This window comes from Hipposideros armiger, unplaced genomic scaffold (genome assembly GCF_001890085.2).
Source record: "Hipposideros armiger isolate ML-2016 unplaced genomic scaffold, ASM189008v1 scaffold_138, whole genome shotgun sequence".
Classification (NCBI taxonomy): Eukaryota; Metazoa; Chordata; class Mammalia; order Chiroptera; family Hipposideridae; genus Hipposideros; species Hipposideros armiger.
Window position 1 is genome coordinate 3,820,891 of NW_017731488.1, and position 7,995 is coordinate 3,828,885.

Consider the following 7,995-nt stretch of genomic DNA (forward strand, 5'->3'; position numbering starts at 1 on the left):
AGGAAGGGAGGGAGGGAGGGAGGGAGAAAGGGAGAGAGGGACAGAGGGACAGAGGGACAGAGGGAGTATGCAAACTAGGGTATGGGTATTGTAGTGGCTGAATAATGGCCCTGAAAGATATCAGGTACTGATCCCTGGAACCTGTACATATTACCTTAATGGCAAAGGTTTTGCAGATGCAATGAAATTAATGCTCTTGAGATGGGGAGATTATCCTGGATTACCCAAGTGAGACAATGCAATCAATCACAAGTATTTGTCTAAGAGAAAAGTCAAGGGAAATTTGATTACAGACAGAAGAGGAGAAGGCAATGTGGCCACAGGGGCAGATGACAAAGCCACAAGCCAGGAATGCCAGCAGCCGCCAAAGTCTGGAAGAGTCAGGGGACAGATTCTGCCCTAGAGTCTCGGGAAGGAGCATGGCCCTGCTGACTCCTTGTCCACTGATGCTGATTTCAGACTTCTGGCCTCCAGAACTGTCAGAAAATAAATGTGTATTGTTTTAAGCTGCCATATTTGTAGTAATTTGCTACAGCAGCTATAGGCAACTTATACAAGTATATAGGGATTTATTCTACTCGTCCTCTCTAAAACTTTTCTAACAAAGTTGTGTTTGTGCATGCCCAGTTCACAACATTACATATGAAATAGTCTTGCCAAAAAAATAGAACAGAATCTGCAAGCTCACCAGTTTACAGGAAATATAGAAGAGGAACAGATCATAGGGACACTCAGCACATAGTCAATGTGCAGAAAAAATAACAAATGATACGGGAGAAAGAGATGAAAGGAGAACCTATAGATTAAATGAGAAGGAAGAGACCTAGCAATGAATTTGCTGCATGTGAGCCTTTTTTGGATCCTGATTCAAACAAACTGGAGAGAGAGAGAGAGAGAGAGAGAGAGAGATGCTTATGAAATAATTAGAAATTTAAACATTTATTGGCTATTCAATTATAAAGAATTCTTATCTTTTAGAGATACACACAAAATGTTTACAAATAGAATTATATATTTGATTGCCACACGGCTATGAAAGACAGTTCAGGAAATATAATTAATAATGTAGTAAATATTTTGTAGGGTGTCAGATGGTCACATGTCTTGTTAGGGTGACCACTTCATGGATGGGGTAGAGGCTTGATCACTGCACTGTATACCTGAAGCTGATGCTGTATAATATCGTATGTCAACTATAATTGAATATATATATAGTCATGGGATGTGGAGTATGGTGTGGGAGTGGAGTCAATGCAATTATAATAGATATGTATGATATGGGGGGGAATGGGGCGGCAGATTGGGGAAGGAGGGTTGTCACTTTGAGGGGTAAAAGTATAACTATTGCACTGTTTTGTACACCTGAAACTAATTTTTAAAAATAAATAAATAATTATATATTTGGAATTTGCTTCAAAATAACATGGGACATACCTCTGTTAAAAAACTGGGTGATAATTGAAGTTGGCTGACAGCACATGAGGATTCATTATACCATTAAGTGCACTCTTGTATGTGCTTTCAATTTTTTATAATAAGAAAAGGGTTATTTATTGTTTGTTTTTTAAAATAATGCAGTACTTGTTTAGATTTTAGAGATCAGAATGACAGTGAAAAAGAAAAAAATGTCCTGATGTTATGGATAATTGTGTCTTGGGATGTCATTTTCCTGTGACAGCCTCTTATTATATAATATAACAGCATATATAATGTTAGGTGCTGTATCTCATACAGTGCAGATGGAAGTGAAAATTTAACCCAGAAAACTCTGTTAAATGACAGAAAGGAACAACAACAATGAAGATCTGACATGAACAATGCACACAAAGAGTTGGAATAAATTTGTTTCATGAAATTTGAGAATGTAAAAATACATTATATATAAAATATATATAAAGAAATAAATGAAATATTATAAATAGGCATTTGACTCTATCAGTGGTTCTCAACAAGGGCTATTTTGCCCACCAGGGACATTTGTCAATGTCTGGACACATTTTTGGTTGTCACAACTGGCGAGGGTGGGGAGGGGTGTCAGAGGCGGCTGGCATCTGGTAGCTAGAAGCCAGCAATGCTACTAAACATCCTACAATGCATAAAACGGTCTCCACAACAAAAATGTATTTGGTTCTAAATGTTCATAGTGTTGAGGTTGAGAAACTCTAGACTGTGTCATCTCTGTTCCTAAGAGTTTATATATTCAAGTTGGCCTAAAAAACTTTTTGGAGATCTTATCATCAGGAAAAAAAGAGAATTGCTTATTTAAGGAGTTGCCTTATGTTTGGGTTTATAAGATATTTTAAAGTTTCCTTCATCAGATAAACTTACTTTTAATTTTAAACTAAATAATTTACTTTCAACTTCAAATGATAGATAGAAGATAGATGATAGATAGATAGATAGATAGATAGATAGATAGATAGATAGATAGATAGATAGATAGATAATTTGGTACTTTTCACCATCTTCACTGCTATGGTCCTGGTTCAAGCCACCATCATCTTTCACATGGATGTGACACACACCCCCCTCACTGACCTCCCTGCTTTCACCCTTGCAACCCCTTTTAGTCTGTTCTCAACACAGCAGTGCAGTGGAGCCTATTAAACATCAGTCAAATCACATCATTCTTCCACTCAAAGCCCTCTAGTGGCTTCCATCTCACTTAAAGGAAAAGCCAAAGTCCCTTAAAATGCCCACAAAACCTGACCTCATCTCCTACTTCTTGCTCCCCCTACTGTAGCCCTACTGGCTTCCTGTTTTCCTCAACACTCCTCAAGCTTTACTCAGGTCTTTACTCAAATGCTACCCTCTCAGTGAAGACTTTGTTGGGGTTTTTTTAAGAAATTTTATTGAGAAACAGTGTGTTTTTCCAGGACCCATCAGCTCCATGTCGAGCAGTTGTTTCAATTTAGTTGTGGAGGGTGTACCTCGGTGGCCCATGTGGGAATCGAACCGGCAACCTTGGTGTTACAAGCCTGCGCTCTAACCACCTGAGCTAACCGGCCGCCCAGAGGACTTTCTTGATAACTCTAAAAAACTGCAACCATCCCGGACATGCCCTCAGCCCCTACACTGCTTTATTTTTCTCCAAAGCATTTATTACATCTAACATACCATATATTTTACTTCTTTACTTTGCTCATTATCTGTCTCCCCAATTGTATTGTAAGTTCCTTGAGAGCAGGGATTTGTTTGTTTATTACTGTATCCCATTATCTAGAACGTTGCCTGGCACATTGCAGGTGCTCCTCCATAAAGTTTATTATTGAATAAATGAATAAGGTTAGAGAGAGAAAATGACTTATCCAAGGTAACATAGCTGGTAGGTGGTAGAACCGGAATTAGGACCCAGATACCCTAAACCCCATTTCAGTCCTGCATAACTGTTACAAAGGCTTTGGTAACTTCCTTCTGCTCTTTCAATCTTTCCTTCACTCAGAGGAGTGGTGTGGACACTTTACTTCTGTGAGCAGTCCTTTTCTCATCTATAGATGGAGGATAATGTGGAAGGAAGAATACCGTAGGGAAGAGGCATGGGTATTAGAATCAGAGACTTAAATTCAAATTTTGACTGCCACCAACTCTGTGGCAACATTAAACTTAAAAAAGACAACTTACCTCTTTGAGACTTAGTTTCTTAATTTGCAAACTGGGAATAATCATAAGTACCTCATTCTGTTGTGAAGAATACAAGACCAAAAAAAAAAAGAAAAAAAAGTATGAAGATTGGAAAAGAAAAGCACAACTGTCATTTTCACAGGCATTATGATTGTTTACATAAAAAACTTAAAGCAATTCCATAGACAAATTATTAGGACCAACAAAAACTTCAGCAAGATTTCTGGATATAAAATCAATATATAATAATCAATGATGTTCCTATATAAAAGCAATAAACAGAAAATGTCATTTTTAAGAAGGCACAATTTCTAAAGCAAGAAAACTATCCTGGCAAATAATTTCTTTAGAAGTCAAGATGTGCTATTTCCTCTTGATGGAGGAAATTGTAAAAATCATTGAGGTGTAACCAGTTAGCTCAGTTGTTTAGAGCATGGTGCTGATAACACCAAGGTTGCCGGTTCATGGGCCACTGTGGGCTGTGCTCTCCCTAAGAGTCAATCAAGGGGCCAGCCAAGTGGCTCAGTTGGTTAAGAGCACGAGCTCTGAGCAACAGGGTCGCCGGTCCAATTCCCACATAGGCCAGTGAGTTGCACCTGAGCTGAGCTGCCGCTGAGCTGCCAACAGGTGGCAGGATGGTTCAGCTGGTGACAGCACATGCTTCTAACATGCTCCTAACAACAAGGTTGCTGGTTCGACTCCCTCATGGAATGTTGGGCTACACCCACCCGCAACTAAGATTGAACATGGCACCTTGAGGTGAGCTGCCCTGAGCTGCCATCGGCCAGATGGTTCAGTGGTTAGAGTGTGCATTCTTAACAAGGTTTCCGGTTGGACTCCCACATGGGATGGTGGGCTACGCCCACCCACAACGAAGATTGAACACGGCACCTTGAGCTGAGTGGCCGTGAGCTGCCAATGGGCGGCTGGATGGCTACTGGACTTGGGAGCTGAGCTAGCTGCGCCATCCACAACTAAGATTGAAGGACAACAACTTGGCTGTTCCCCTTCCCCAATTCCCCAATAAAATCTTTAAAAAAAAAAGACATAGAAAAGACAAATAACAAAGAAAAGTTGAATAAATCTGACCACATGAAGTTTGAAACTGTATTTCAAAAGATACAACAAAAATAGTGAAGAGGCAATTCACAGACCAGGTGAAGATACTTGCAACACATATATCAAAGAATTTCCAGGCATAATATGATGTAAATTCCTACAAATTAATAACTCAAAGACAAGCCCAATAGAAAAATGGGTCAAAGAAGGAGTATGCAATTCACAGAAGAAAAAGACTAAAGGTTAAGAAAGATAAAAATATAATCAATGTTTCAGGAAATCAGGGGTTCAAATAAAAACAAGCAACCACCAGGCTGGAAAATATTAAAGTCTGCCAATTCCAAGTATTGGGGAGGATGTGAAACAATGGAAGCTCTCAAAACGCTGCTTAAAAGAGACTACAAATGGCACCATCGATTTGGAAATTAATTTCAAAATAAAGTTGAAAATATGCACATCCTTCCTAGGTAAACTAGCAATATTAATATTTCCTTGTGTACAAGGAAATATATATTTGTATGTTCCTACAATGTAATCCTGTACATATGAATAGAGCTGCATGTAATAACATGGACAATAAACAATGCTAAACTAAGAAAACAAGTTGCAGAAGGAAAAATTTTGATACTATTCCTTAGAACTTTAAAACATTACTGTCATGGATACAATACATATGCATCAATATATAATGACAAATTCAGGATATGACTACCTCTGGGGAGAGAGGGAGGAGGCAGGATTGGGGAGGTACACAGGAGGCTTCTATTACACCTGTAATATCCTATTTAACTTGGCAGTGGGTACACAGGTAATTTGTCTAGCCAAGACAATTGGGAGAATGAGATGTCAAGAAACATGCTCATAGACCAAGATCTACTATAAAGCTACAGTAATTAAGACAAGGATAGACAAATAGTGCAAACAGAGTACAGAAAGAGTCACTGGAGGAGAGGGATTACTACAAAACCAGAGACCCCTGAGAGTCCAAAAGTCACCCAAGCAGTCAGTTCCTTCTGAGACCCCTTTCTGGGATGGCCAGCCCTGAATCCTCTCTTCCTCCCTCACCGTCATAACCTCAGTTTCTCTCTGACTCTAGCTCTCTCTCTCTCTCTCTCTCTCTCTCTCTCTCTCTCTCTCTCTCTCTCTCTCTCCCTCTCATTTACTCATCCATCCTCCCTTAAACTTTGGGAGTTTGAATCCCAACTCATACACTTAAAAACTGGGCCACGGGAACCTGAGATTCTTCATCTGTCAGGTGGGGGTGGCCAGTCTCACAATGGGATTAGGTCTGTAAAGGACAGTACCTGGCAGCTAGTCCTCAACCTTCTCTCTCCTCTTCCTCCTCTTCTCTCATCCTTTCCCTCCTCTGGCCAGGGCAGAGTCCCATCTGATCTCTCTCTCCAGCCTGGGCGCACATTCGACAGCAAACTGAAAACTGCTCAGGGGATAGGCCCCCAGCTTGTAAGAGGGGTCACCTCATCATGTACTGGATCCTGAAAGGAAGCCTCAGGGGTGTGGCCAGGGCCCTCAGGGTGCAATAAGGGGGAGAATATCCAGGTCCAGTGACCTCAACGGTGGGGGCTCCCTGAGAACTTCAGGCAGGAGAGGACTTAGGACTTGGGACTTTAGTTGGAAGGAGCCCAAGAGCTTCTGGCCCTGCTCCCCACCCAGGCAGATCGAGGCAGCTGTCTGTGTGCCTGGGCAGGGGGAGGGCATGGGAAAGCCCCTAGAGTCTAGGCACTGTTCTTGGAACCCTTGTTCCCTTTGGAACCCTAGAACACCCTATAATAGTTCTCCCCAGAGGTAACTTAGGTTTCCTCCAGAAAGTGAAATTGGGTAGCTTAAGAACAATGATAAGAGGGTGTCTTTTCACTGTGTATTTTTTATAACTATTGAACTTTCAGTTTGCACATTTGTTACCTCTTTGAAAAATAAAAGGAATTAAAAATAATTGTTAAAAAAGTGGACTCTGGGGCTGGCCAAGTGGCGTGATGGTTAAGAACTGGCTTGGGACGTCAGAGGGCCCCAGTTCGGATCCCACATATGAGGGCCAGTGACATTGCTCTCCACAGCTAAGATGCTGAACAACAGCTCAACCTGGAGCTGGGCTGCCATGAGTCGCCGGTGACAGCGTAGGCTGCAGCCCCTGTGGCAGTGGGTTGCCACGGGCTACCGTGTGTAGCCAGCAGCCAGCGTGAGCGGCCCTCAAGCCGCTGTGAGCGGCCCTCCAGAAGCCGGCGACTGATCTGCCTCGCCTGGGAAGAGCGCAATGATGGTGCCAATTTGGGCCATTGAAGCAACGTCCTCCACAACTAGACTGAAGAACAAAACAACAGCAACTTGTCTGGTCCCCTTCCCCCAATTCCCCAGTGCTGTTCCCATCCTCCAATTCCCCAATAAAAATCTTAAAAAAAAAAAGAGACCCTCCTGTCATGCTCCGTCATGTGTCCAGGACTCCCCCCCCCAAACCCCCCCACACTCCCCTGCTCTGCTCCTGGCTGCCCCACCATGCACAAACAGGGCTGGAGGGGGGTGACAGTGGAGATGGTGCTGCTGACGGGGCCCAGACCCTACTCCTGCCCCAGCTGAGGAGTAGCACCCAAGGATCTTGGGGACCCGTTTGGGGGTGAGGGGAGTTCCCGTGATGTGTACAGGTGGTTGCCTTGGGGGGTGGGGTGTGTCTTTGTGGTGTAGATTTGTTTGCAGTAAGTGAGTGGAGGGTCTTCCATGGCTTGTGTCTGTCAGTGCTGGTGCATGGTATGTGTCTATAGGGTAATGATATGCATCATGTGAGGGGGTTGTGACAGTTGTGACAGCTTGTGTATTGTGTGTAGTGAAGGTCATGGGTTGTTTCAGTGGATGTCAAGGGTCTGTTGTGTGTCGTGCGTTTGTGAAGGGCCATGAACTGTGTCTATACATGATAAGGATGTGTTTTGTGTGATGTGAGGGAATGCTGTATCTGTTGGTGATTTTGTGTGCTAACTGTCTCTGAGGGGTGAGAGGGTGTGTGCTGTCTGTGAGATACGCAGGGGGATTGTGTCCATGAGCAGGTGCTGATGGCAGGGCAATCCGACATAACCCAGGTCTTCAGACTCCCCACCCCCACCCCCCAAGGGCTTGACTAGCCTCAACCCTCTCACCCAGACCACCCGCCTCTTACCTGAGAAACAGCAGGGACAGTGGTCTAGGAGGTGACAAAGAAGCTGAGGGGATGGTGAGGGCTGTCAAGAGCATGTTTCCTGCAAGGCTTCTCAGGAAACTCAGGAAGCTGGGCAGGCAATGGGGAGGAGGCAGAAGGCAGGTCCAGGCCTAAGT

The 7,995-nt window shown here is 43.1% G+C and overlaps 1 protein-coding gene across 2 annotated transcripts in view; it reads right to left on the bottom strand.

Moving 5' to 3' along the window:
- PTAFR (platelet activating factor receptor) overlaps positions 1-7,995 on the bottom strand; it is a 55,431-nt gene extending 47,436 nt beyond the window's left edge. Inside the window, exons 1-2 of one of the 2 annotated variants that reach the window (XM_019650073.1) lie at positions 7,841-7,995; positions 3,622-3,678 (exon numbers count right to left, since the gene is read on the bottom strand). The gene's annotated coding sequence lies outside the window, so the exon portion shown is untranslated. The remainder of the gene's footprint in view (positions 1-3,621; positions 3,679-7,840) is intronic. The other variant, XM_019650074.1, reaches the window with a different exon arrangement.